At 46.8% G+C, this 12,209-nt stretch overlaps 1 protein-coding gene across 1 annotated transcript in view; it reads right to left on the bottom strand.

Annotated features, from left to right (window-relative positions):
- LOC119979616 (phospholysine phosphohistidine inorganic pyrophosphate phosphatase) overlaps nucleotides 1-12,209 on the bottom strand; it is a 164,696-nt gene that overhangs the window by 98,931 nt on the left and 53,556 nt on the right. The window lies entirely within an intron of this gene.

The following is a 12,209-nucleotide window of genomic DNA, read 5'->3' as shown; positions in this document are numbered from 1 at the left end:
AACACCGGGAGGAAACCTTTGCAGACCTGGAGAGAAAGTGCAAACTCCACACAGACAGTGGCCCAAGGCTGGAATTGAACCGGGGTCCCGGGGGCTGTGAGGTGGCAGTGCTAACCACTGTGCCGCCATTCCGCCCCACGTTGTAAAATTCAAGGAAGAATACAAATGTACATTAAAGACATTGAAGGATATTTAGTAAGTTAAGTTAAGCATGGCAATATAGATGTGGATTATTTAAACACTTCCTTTGGCAAATTACAACAGGCAATATGTTGCTGCTTTGATAATTCATTGTAGTAATATTTGTACTGTAAGCTATCTTAATACTTTTTAATATATATTTTTATTGCAAAAATCTCACACATAAAAAACATTCAAACAGAATACAGTTTGGCATTTTTTGTTTTACAAATTAACAATAATAACCCCAAGAGCCCCCTCTTCCCCCTCCCCGTTATGCCCCCCTCCGCTTCCCCCAGCACCCCCACCTCCCTCATCACCAGGCTATCAGAGAGGCGAAGGCTACGACATCGGCCCTCTTCCCCTCAAGAAGCTCCAGCAAGTCTGATAACCAAAAAATCACCAGCAGTGGATACGACTCCAGCCTAACCCCCACAATCTCCGACATAGTCTCAATGAACAAGACCCAGAACTCAACCAATTTTGGGCAGGACCAGAACATGTGCAAGTGGTTCGCCAGCCCCCTTAGACACCATTCACATCTGTCCTCTACGCTGGGGAAGAACCCACTCATGCGCACTCTAATCAGGTGACCCCTTTGGACTACTTTATCAGGCTCAGCCTGGCAGTTTACCCTATACAAAATCTCACTCCATACTCCTTCCTCCAGCCCCTGGGTTATGGGGATAGGGTGGAGGTGTTAACCTTGGGTAGGATGCTCTTTCCAAGAGCCGGTGCAGACTCGATGGGCCGAATGGCCTCCTTCTGCACTGTAAATTCTATATATCTATATCTATCTTCCTTTCTCCCGCTCATCACAAGGTAACAGCCTGTCAGTCAGTGTAAGCTTCGGTAACTTGGGGAAAGATAGTTCTTTGCCAACAAAGTCCTGCACCTGCAGATACCTAAGTGTGCCCCCCCTTGGGAGTTGATATTTTTCCACCATCTCCTCCAGTCCGACAAACGGATCCCTGAAACTCTCACCACCTCCCTCATCCAAATCTTGTACCTTGTCAAACCCAGCGCAACGATTATTCAAATCAGCCTCAATTTCCTGAACTATTTGAATGGAGCGTCCCTCACAGCTATGCTCTCACGTAAAATTTGGCCACTTTAAAATTCGCTCCTAGTCCAAAAACCTACGTAGCCGGACGATCACCGCCCATGGCAGATCTCCAGATTTCAGCTTCTGGCGCAGCAACCGGTGGGGCTGGTCCACCTTGGTTGGGGGGTGGGTTCATGAAGACCCCCTCCCCGACCAATTTCCCGAATATCTCCGCCACGCACTCGGTGGTGCTAGTACCTTTATTCCCTCCGGTAACCCGACTATCCTCGGGTTCTGACACCTGAATCAGTTCTCCTGCTTGTCCAACCTGGCCTTCAAGACTTTGTGGGCCAATGCCAACATTGATATTTCTGCCCCTAAAGAGATAATCTGGTTATTGTGGTCCGAGACTGCCCTCTCCAACTCCCGAATCAACATGCCCTGCGATTCCAGTTGCTGCTCCACCCTTTTCTTTGTAACACGAAGGGGAGCTACTGCCACCTCAATTGCCTTAAGACAAGTCTTCCCGGGTGTTGACGACATGGCAGAGTCCGTCATGTTCTCTTTCATTCCACCAAAAGACTCCTCTGAATCTGCGGGATGGCTTTATTCGATTTTTGCCTTGTATTATATCCCACACCGGAGGAGAAAACAATGAACTTCGATGCTTTCAGCTTTCTTCCCACACCACCAGTTTACCTGGTAAAAAGGGCCAAAAACCAAGTTTCCAAGTGGAAGCCACCTTGTGTGTGACCACTCACCTCATGACTGCCACCAGAAGTGATAGTTTTTTTGTTAATGAGGAGTTTTTCTTTCCTCAGGTGAAACAATCACATTACGATGCACATTGGATCACTGTGTAAATTTTTTGTTCAGAAACCTGATCAAAAAATCGTCATGCCCATTTTATCAGGATGAAGATAGTCCTAACTACAGATATCATGTATAGCAAGGGCAGTTAATAGTGGGCTGGATTTTAACCAACTCGAGATGACAGCATCCCTTTAAAACAATGGGCAAGTCCCTTTACTGTGATTTCTGACCCCATTCCCATCATTTCGGATTTTCATGAGTGTCTTTTAAGTGGTTTGTGTCACAAGCCCGCACCTGCACTCCCGATCTGGCTGCTCCATTGGTAGGCTAGGCACGTCCTCGTCTTCTGCAATTTTCATGGAGGTAGGCCAGCTTTTCAAAAGGTCCCCATCTCAGGGTGTAATGAACACAGACTGCAAGGGAATCTTTTGAAAGGCAAGTTCCAACATTCTTTCTCATTCCCCCCCTCCAACTAACCTGTGCCTCACCAATCCACTGCAGTGTTCCCCCACTCCCCTTGGCCCCTCATGTTCCCAATGACAATCTATGCCCCTCACCCTCCCCCATGGCCGATCATGCCCACCATGCCAAGATATGCCCCCACCAATCTCTATAAGCCCCTCTTGTCCTCACTTGTCAAACTATGATGCTCTATGCCCAGACATCCATTCCAATACTGAAACACCCGAGCCCCAGGGGAAAATAACATTGTTTGATTGACAACTCTGGATCTCTGATCTATGCTGTAAATTGCACAATGGTTATGTACACAAGATGAAGAAGTTTCAAGGACTTGTAGATTCAGCTGCTGACACTTTAAAGGGACTAGGTGATTGAAACTTTTATTGGGATCCAGTAAAAAAAAAGATTTTTTTTCAGAAAGAGGCAAGCTATCAATGTTCTTTAAAGCTTTTGTTTTTAAACATACTATTGTCACCACAGGATTCACTTGGTATGGAAGGCTGTAGCTTGGCATGGGTTGGTCATGGAGGGCCATAGGGGCTGGTTTAGCACACTGGGCTCAATCGCTGGCTTTCAAAGCAGACCAAGGCAGGCCAGCAGCACGGTTCAATTCCCGTACCAGCCTCTCCGAACAGGTGGCAAAATGTGGCGACTAGGGGCTTTTCACAGTAACTTCATTTGAAGCTTACTTGTGACAATAAGCGATTTTCATTTTCATAAGTGATGGATAGGGGAGCATGAAATGAAAGGAACAAGGCATGGGAAGTGTGTGGATGTGAAGGCCTGTTTTATTATAACTGGGGTAAAGTCCCACAGCTCTGAGGCTGACCCTTTAATAGCCTGTCTCCGCACCCAGCAACCCCTGCAACTTCCTCCAAACCTTTCCCTGTGTCAGCTGGCCTGACTACACCCCCCCCCCCCCCCCCCAACATCTACTGGAATTAAAATCCCATCCTTCTTGGCACTTTTACTTGAGGCAGGTGGGCCATGTCAAGTCAGGAATTTTCCTGACCTCTCTAGAGGATGAAGCCCATTATTTTTCACAGAGGCAAATGGGAGACTCTCCGTTTTTATCCTTTTTACCCTGCCTTTCAATCAATTTGCAAGTGTGCCTTTTCTTATAATTATCTCACTTGCATATTCATTCAACAACACAAATACCAATTAAAATGTGAAACACTTGATGTTGTTTCTGGCAAGACCGTTCATATCAGTGCAGTGCCTTGAGCCAACTATATAATTACATATGCATCCAGCAGAGGGAGCCTAATTCTCAGATTGATGATATTGTTATCTTGGCAAACTCTTGGCTGAGATGCCAGTGCTGTGAGTCTGACGATGTACTTCTTCTCCAGCTAGCAGCTTTGATAATCAAGGGTCGCGGAACAATGGTTAGTGCTGTGATTTTACTCTGGGTCACGGCGAGAGCAGGCCTCCAGCCGGGATGTGATTGGAACCTCGTACTGTTGCCGTTACTCTGAACCACATGCTGGCAATCGACACTAACCGTGACTCGCCACCGCCTCCCCACCCCCTGTCAAAGTACTTCTGGAGGAATAAGGGCATTTGCCAATCTTGTGCCTTTTTGCAATTTTATTGAAACCTGGTTATAGATGCAGACCACAACTCTGTGAGGCTAAATTCACTGGACCATGGAAACTTACAGCACAGCACAAAGTAATTCAGTTCATCATACCAACTGGCTCTTTAAATGCGCAGTCCTGTTTAGTCCCATATCAATGCTTTTGTCCATGATTCTGTAAGTCCCTCATCCCCATGTATCTTTTGAAATCATTGATGGAATGAGAATAGCACCACCTATTCTAGTGCAGCACTCTTAAGTTCTGTCAATTCAGTAAATCAAATCCACCTCCTGCCCTCTCTACATTTCAAATCCAATGGGTGGGATTCTCTGTAGCCCGACGCCGAAATCGAGAACGGAGATCGGGCGGAGAATGACTCCCGATGCCGAAATCGGGGCAGGCGCCAGCTTGACAGCGGTTGGCAATTCTCTGCCCGCTCCAAATTTGTGTTATCGGACCACGCGCTGCCGCAAAGCCATTGGCACATCATCAGACTGCCCACCGTGGGCTACGTGTGGTCCCAGCTGTCGGGAGCCTGGTGTGCCGGCTGCAGACAGTATCCAGCGCTGCCACACTTGGCCAAGATCCGTACTGCTAGCCGGGGGGGGGGGGGGGGGGGGGGGGGGGGCAAGAGGTGGGCTGTGGAATCAGGGTGGGAGGTGCGGGGATAGTTGTGCGCGTCTGCAGCTTGTCAGCCCTGCGCAGGGCAGGGCACGATCTAACTTAAAAAAAGAGTCCATTGTAGGTGGATTAGTGGGTTTGTTCCCAGGGCTTGTAGTGCCAGGAACAACGCCGCTATCTAACGGCACTCTGGGGTTTAGTGCCCCGGCGGGACCAACTGGCCTTGCCTCATCCTGGTTCCAGCGGGATGAGATTGTTAGATCAAGCCCCTGATGTCTGAATTGACCAAAATACTCTAACAGAAATGCAGCTAGTGACTTATCCCTTTGCTCTGATATTGTATGCTTCTATACATATATGCATGCACACAGGTACACCCCAAGTCACACTTTTTTAACTAGATCAACCTTCTCTGCCACCTTCATGGAATCGCATATTTGCACCAAGGTCTCTCTATCAATCTACATTTTTCAAAATTATACCTTTTGTACTATATGGTCTTTCTATATTTCCTTCCAAAATGTATTACTTAACATTTCTCAGCATTGAACTCCATCTGCTATGTTTCTGCCCATTGCAGCACCCTATCAATGCCATCCTGAAGCCTATAACTGTCTGCGTGACTATCTACTGCTTTGCCAAATTCTGTGTCCTCTGCCAACTTTATAATGCTGCTTCCTACAGCTAAGTTAAGGTTTCTTGTACAAAGTGAAAAGAATAATGAACACAAAACTGGCCTTTGGGGAACATTACTGTAAAAGGCACTCTCCAGTCTGAAAAAATACCCAGCCACAACCACCTTTTGCTTCTTATCATTGACCCAATTTTATATCCATACTACCACCTTTCCCTTCATCTTCCACCTTAATAGTCAGTCTATTGTAAGGCACATTGTTGTCATTTTCTAAACATCTGTACTCGCATGATCAACTTTCTTGGTTACTTCAAAAGTCAGACATGATTTGCCTTTGACAAATCCATGGCTTTCCAAATGAAAATTTATTTTGTACCTGACAATAATTTCCAATACTTTCCCCACCAGAGTTAGGCTGACTGACCTGTAGTTTCCTCGTGTACCCACTCCCCTTACTTTAACAGCTATAATATTAGCAACACTCCAGTCCTCCGGATCTCCTCCTTTATCTAATGAGGATTGAAAGATTGTGCCTCTGCAATTTCTACCTTTGCTTCTTTCTGCAACCAAGCATGCATTCCATCGGGACCAGATGACTCAGCACCTTTCCGTAAGGCTAATCATTTAGTATACCTCTCTATTCGTACCCTGTCCATGACTTCCTTCTTTTTTTTTAGTGTAACCTTCACATCATCCACTTCCTTTGCTAGGTTGTCCTTGTCTAAGTGCCACGCCATGTGGTATAAGCGAGCATGGTCTTCCATTGTTGCTACGGTTGGAAAGTCAGGATGACCGTGTTGTTGGAGTTCCAGTTAAACCTGTCTTCAATGTTGTCCAGCTGCTTCTTTCTCTTCTCCACAGATAAAATTCACGCAATGACCATTTCCAACGAGAGAGAATCTAACCATCGCGTCTTGACTTTCAAAGGCATTACCATTGCTGAATTTTCCACTATCAACATCCTGAGGGGTTACTATTGACCAGAAACTGAACTAGACTAGCCATGTAAATTCTACAAGAGCAGGGGCTAGAAATCCTGTGGCTAGTAACTCACCTCCTGACCTCCCAAAGCCAGTCTACCACTATAAGGCACAGGTCAGGAGTGTGATGGAATACTCTCCACTTACCTGGTTGACTGCAGCTCCAACAACACTCAAGAAGCTTGACACCATCCAGGACAAAGCAGCCCACTTGATTGGCACACCATCCACATACATTCGCTCCCTCCACCACCGGCATACAATGGATCTTCTATAAAATACACTACAGGAACTCAACGATGCACTTCAAAACAGCACCTTCCAAACCCAAGCCCGCTACCATCTAGAAGGACAAGGGCAGGGAAATCATGGGAACACCACCACCTGGAAGTTCCGCACACCATCCTGACTTGGAAATATATTGCCATTCCTTCACTTGTCGTTGCATCCAAATCCTGGAACTCCCTCCCTAATTTCTCAGTGGGTGTACTTACACCACATAGACTGCAGCAGTTCAAGAAGGCAGCTCACCATCACCTTCTCAAGGGAAATTACAGATGAGCAATAAATGCTAGCCTAGCCAGCAACACCCACATCCCATTTTCGTTTGAGCACATCTTTGCACACACACTGCTTTTAACCCTTCGGGGAACAGTGGGGGTAGTGGATGGAGTCCAGAGAAGATTACCAGTCCATTGAACAGCGTTATGAACGCTACTTTCATGGCCAACAAGTCCTGGAGTTGTACTTGAACCTGGAGCTTCTCAGCCAGCAGTAGGATGCTGCAACTGTGCCAGAACATAGGCTATGAATGAATATAAAATAAAAATAACTCAATTTGTCTGTTTTTAATAGTATTTAAGAGTTCTCTTCTTATTTGGCCTCATCCAGTACTTCTTCATTTGTTCTTTTCTCACCCAGCTTACCCACAGAATGACCTTTCAAAGCTGTTGATTTTCTTTTTTCTTTTTCCAAAAGTCCTGAGTCTCAAATCCATAATTCATTATTGACCAGGCAGAACATTTTAGGAAAGTAAAGTTGCCATAGACCCAGGTGACAATAGATTGCACCCCTTTGAAGGGGAGAGCTGACTGGTAGTGATTTAACCTGAGGATTAACCTCAGGCAAGAGGCAAGGTTGAGAAGACAACAAGGCTGAATAACTTCAGGCTGTACGGGAATTGAACCCGCACCGTTGGGGTCGCTCTACATCACGAGTCAGCTGTCCAGCTAACTAAGCTAAACCTGCCCCTGCATTCTCATTTCAAGACTCAAGCTGATGTTTCTTGGATTGTTGCTTAATGTTTCGCCCAATCCTTTTTTGGATTTCAGCATGGCTTTTGATGCTGGATGTCACTGTGCTTCCTAGATAGTTGAATTTGTTGATGTGTTCTAACTTGCTTCCATTTACTGTGAGACTACATATTCAAATGTCCTGTTTCTTTGTCATTACCATAACATACGTTTCCTTGCAGTCTTCATCATTTGCTGCTATGAGTGCAGTGTTATCAGCATAGCAGATGTTGTTGGTGACGCTACGTTCAACCTTTAAACCATCCATCCCTTCAATTCCTCTGACAGTTTATTCACGATACAGAGAGAATCAGTCCGGTGAGAGAACGCAGCCTCATCTAACCTCTCTCTCCAATCACCAAGTTGGTTCTCGTAGCATGATTGTCACTGCCTGATTCCAGTCAATATTCCTGATGAGTCGAAGATCTTCCCCGTTGATGTCTTCCAGCATGTTCATGAGATGATTATCAAATGCTTTACTATAATCAATAAAACAGAGGTAGAGGTTGTTTTGCATTTCAATGGCTCTTTCTATTTTCCAGAATAAATTGCATTTGTGTCCCTTTATCTTCTACAAAGCCACACTGAGTGTCTGAAATCTCCTATTTAATTTTCTCTCTCACACCGAACATGAGGATTCTGAGGATGATCTTTACTACATGACTGATTAAACTGACTGTTTAATGTATCGCGCATTCTACTGTGTCTGATTTATTTGCAAAGTTATAAAAGTAGACTTAGTTAGATCTTCGGGGATAATGCCAGTGTTGTAGATCTTGTTGTTGATAATTGTCATTTTTTTCAATTCCTAACTACCCTGTTGTTTCAATAATCTCTTTTCTTATTTCACCTGGTCCCAGTGTATACCCACTTCTTGACCTTCTTCAGCACCAGTCCCACTTCTTCTTGAAAGGTTTCTGAGCCTGTGTCTCCATTTTTGATTTTAGGCCAAGACTCTCTGCCATTGCTGAACAATTTAACGTATTCACTCCATCGTTTTCCTGATTTGGCCCCTTTTCATTGGAATTGAACTAAATGCAAGGTTTAATACTTTAGCCGTGTTCTCTGTCTTGCCTCGATGACTTCCCTTTGGATCCGCGGTTGGTCTAAAAGCAAACCACCGTCTTAAATCCTGATTGTGCTAACGATTACACGGAAAACCAATTTAAGACTATCGGTTGTACTCACTTGCACTTGCCAGAAGCCACATACATTCATATACAGGGCCCTTTCCTTTGCAGAGAGAAGGAACATGTCCATGCTTTGCAGCTTTTTAACCTAAACACAAGCTTCGGGAATAGTCATTCCCTGGTTCATCCCCCAGAGCAATGCCTTGACCAGAGTCGAGCTGCCCAGTTTGAATTTGAACAAAGCTTGGCAGCTAACCACTCCAAGCACTCTATCCCTGTAACCTCATCACCCCACCTAACCTTTGGACACAAGGGGCAATTTAGCATGATCAACGCACCTAACCTTCATATCTTTGGACTGTGGGAGGAAACCAGAGTAAACCCATGCAGACAGAGGGAGAACATGCAAACTTCACACAATATGGGAAGCACGGTAGCATGGTGGTTAGCATAAATGCTTCACAGCTCCAGGGTCCCAGGTTCGGTTCCCGGCTGGGTCACTGTCTGTGCGGAGTCTGCACGTCCTCCCCGTGTGTGCGTGGGTTTCCTCCGGGTGCTCCGGTTTCCTCCCACAGTCCAAAGATGTGCGGGTTAGATGGATTGGCCATGCTAAATTGCCCGTAGTGTCCTTAAAAGTAAAAGGTTAAGGAGGGGGGTTGTTGGGTTACGGGTATAGGGTGGATACGTGGGTTTGAGTAGGGTGATCATTGCTCGGCACAACATCGAGGGCCGAAGGGCCTGTTCTGTGCTGTACTGTTCTATATTCTATGTTAAGCTGCATTCTCCATGGCAAAGCCTCCGCCGATACGAAATCCTGATGGGCATATTTGAAACCACATCATAGAATACCTACAGTGCAGAAGCAGGCCATTCAGCCCATCAAGTCTACACCAACCTTCTGAAAGAGCACCCTACACCAGGCCCATTCCCTCACTCTATCCCTGTAACCTCATCACCCCACCTAACCTTTGGACACAAGGGGAAATTTAGCATGATCAACGCACCTAACCTTCATATCTTTGGACTGTGGGAGGAAACCAGAGTAAACCCATGCAGACAGAGGGAGAACATGCAAACTTCACACAAACAGTCACCCAAGGCCAGAATTGAACCTGGGTCCCTAGTGCTGTGAGGCAACAATGTTGACCACTCCAAAGATTCAACATACAGGAGAGGGGTTAAGAGACAATTTGGAAGAAACATACCAAGAAGAAAATGTGCATTTCACAAAGTATATGAACAAATTAATCACATAATCAACATGTGCATTAGGAACAGTTTCACTTTAACTTTTCTGGTTGTTTACATTCTCGATACTTTGACCCAGATTTTAGTTCCTGGGTCGAATTCCCTGCTTTACGTAGCCACCCATTAGAAATGGATGCTGGATGTCAGATTTTTAGGGGATGGGGGCTCAATTAGAAGTCAGGGTGGGAGACCTGGGAAGAATGAAGAATTTTGTCATGTACGGAGGCAGGCTGGTTGGAAGGCCTGCCTTGGGGATCCAGCACTCTGTCCAATGTTTGAAATGAAGTATAAAAGTTTAAACATCCCACCAGCCTTCACCCCCTACACATGCCACATGCCTCATGTCCCATCAACCTCAATGCAACCTCATGCCCCCACCCTCCCCTATGGCCCCTCATGCCAAGGTATCCCGCCGCTAAACAACCCCCGTGATCGCTCATACTTCCCTACTAACCCATGCCCCTCCATCCACCTCAATGTCAATCTATGCTTCTCCACCCGTCCCCATGGTCCCTTGTTGCCCCTAGGTCAACTTAGTGCTACCTCTTGCAAAACCATGGGCGTCAATCCCGCCCCCGCAGTGGCCCAAATTCTCCGCCACCCGGGAATCGGCGGGGCTGGGAATCGCGCCGCACCGGTCAGCGGGGCCCCCGTGCCGGTCGGCGGACCCCCGCGGCGGTTCTCCCGCCTCTCCCGCCGGCGGGAAGTAAAACACCTCTGGTGCCGACGGAATTGGCGGCGCTGGCGTCTCCGGGGTCCGGGGAGCGCGGGGCGATCTGACCCCGGAGGGTGCCCCCACGGTGGCCTGGCCCGCGATTGGGCCCACCGATCGGCGGGCGGGCCTGTGCCGTGGGGGCACTCTTTTTCTTCCGCCCCGCCATGGCCTTCACCATGGCGTGGGCAGAAGTGACCCCCTCCCCTGCCCTCCCCTAATTTATTTCTTCCCTCCGTGCATGCGCCGGTGCGTCAGCGGCTGCTGATGTCATACCGGCGCATGCGCGGCCTTCCACCGGCCGGCGAAGGCCTTTCGGCCCCAGCTGGCAGGGCGCCAAAGGCCGTTCGCGCCAGTTGGCGGAGCGGCAACCACTCCGGCGCGGGCCTAGCCCCTCAATGTGAGGGCTTGGCCCCTAAAGGTGCGGAGAATTTCGCACCTTTGGGGAGGCCTGACGCCGGAGTGGTTGGTGCCACTCCAGTATGCCGGGACCCCCCGCCCCGCCCCGCCGGGTAGGGGAGAATCCTGGCCCATGTCCCTACACCCATCACCCTTTACCCTTACACCCACCATGTCAACTAGTATTCACCATGGGCAGACTTCAGGATCCATGTGGAGATGAGATTTAAAAAAAATGTTCTGTGTCTATTGCAGACTTCACTATTTTGAACAAACAACACTCATACATAAAAATTCATTTACTACATTTACATTCCTTCCACTAAATAAAGGGTTACAACAATAAATATTTCATGCAAGTGCACAATCCCTTATTACAATAGGCATTGTAATTCATAGTTCCACATCAAAGAGTCTATACACACTTGGAGCTCCCAAGCAAATTGTGAAATGAAAGCCACACTACTGTGATAATGGATGATTTTGAGATCAGTCACGTGCCAAACCAGGTTCATGTCTACAGGCAGAGAGAAATAGCAAGCAATCATTTTTTTTCAAAGATTTAAATTGCAGGACTTCTGACAGGTCTATTGAGTTCCAATGAGCTTGACAGCAATGGGCTTATGTACTTTTTATGCACATTTATGTCTACGTTTAATAATTCTAAAGGGCATTTGCCCTACCCCAAGTAGGATATCTAACCTCTCTCGAAAGTGTCCTGAGACAATATCTAGAGTGGTACACTGACTATCCAAACTAATCTACTAAATCCAGACTTGCTCTTATCAAGTATAATGTGAACCCTTCAGGTTTCACGCTCGTGGGCTACCAAAATCCCATTTGAGTGCAGCCAGCTGCTAATTTAAATGGTCAGCTGCCTCCGTGAAATGCATATGTGCAAAACCGATTCGCACCCACACGAAAATGCGAAGTGCCGTGTTCGGGAGCAGGACTTATGATTTTTGGCCACTTTTATCATGAGGGAGAGGTTCTCTGTCAAGGGGAAAATCTGGGCCTCTGTTTGTATATGTACCAATTTTGGAGTTGTAGATTTTCCAGTGTTATGTATGTCTGCTTCCAAATGGTGACCTGGTTACAGTTTAATTTAAA

The sequence above is a fragment of the Scyliorhinus canicula genome, chromosome 16 (genome assembly GCF_902713615.1).
Source record: "Scyliorhinus canicula chromosome 16, sScyCan1.1, whole genome shotgun sequence".
In the NCBI taxonomy this organism is placed as follows: domain Eukaryota; kingdom Metazoa; phylum Chordata; class Chondrichthyes; order Carcharhiniformes; family Scyliorhinidae; genus Scyliorhinus; species Scyliorhinus canicula.
The sequence above is the reverse complement of the archived record's forward strand: the minus strand, read 5'-3'. Positions and strand labels throughout refer to the sequence as shown.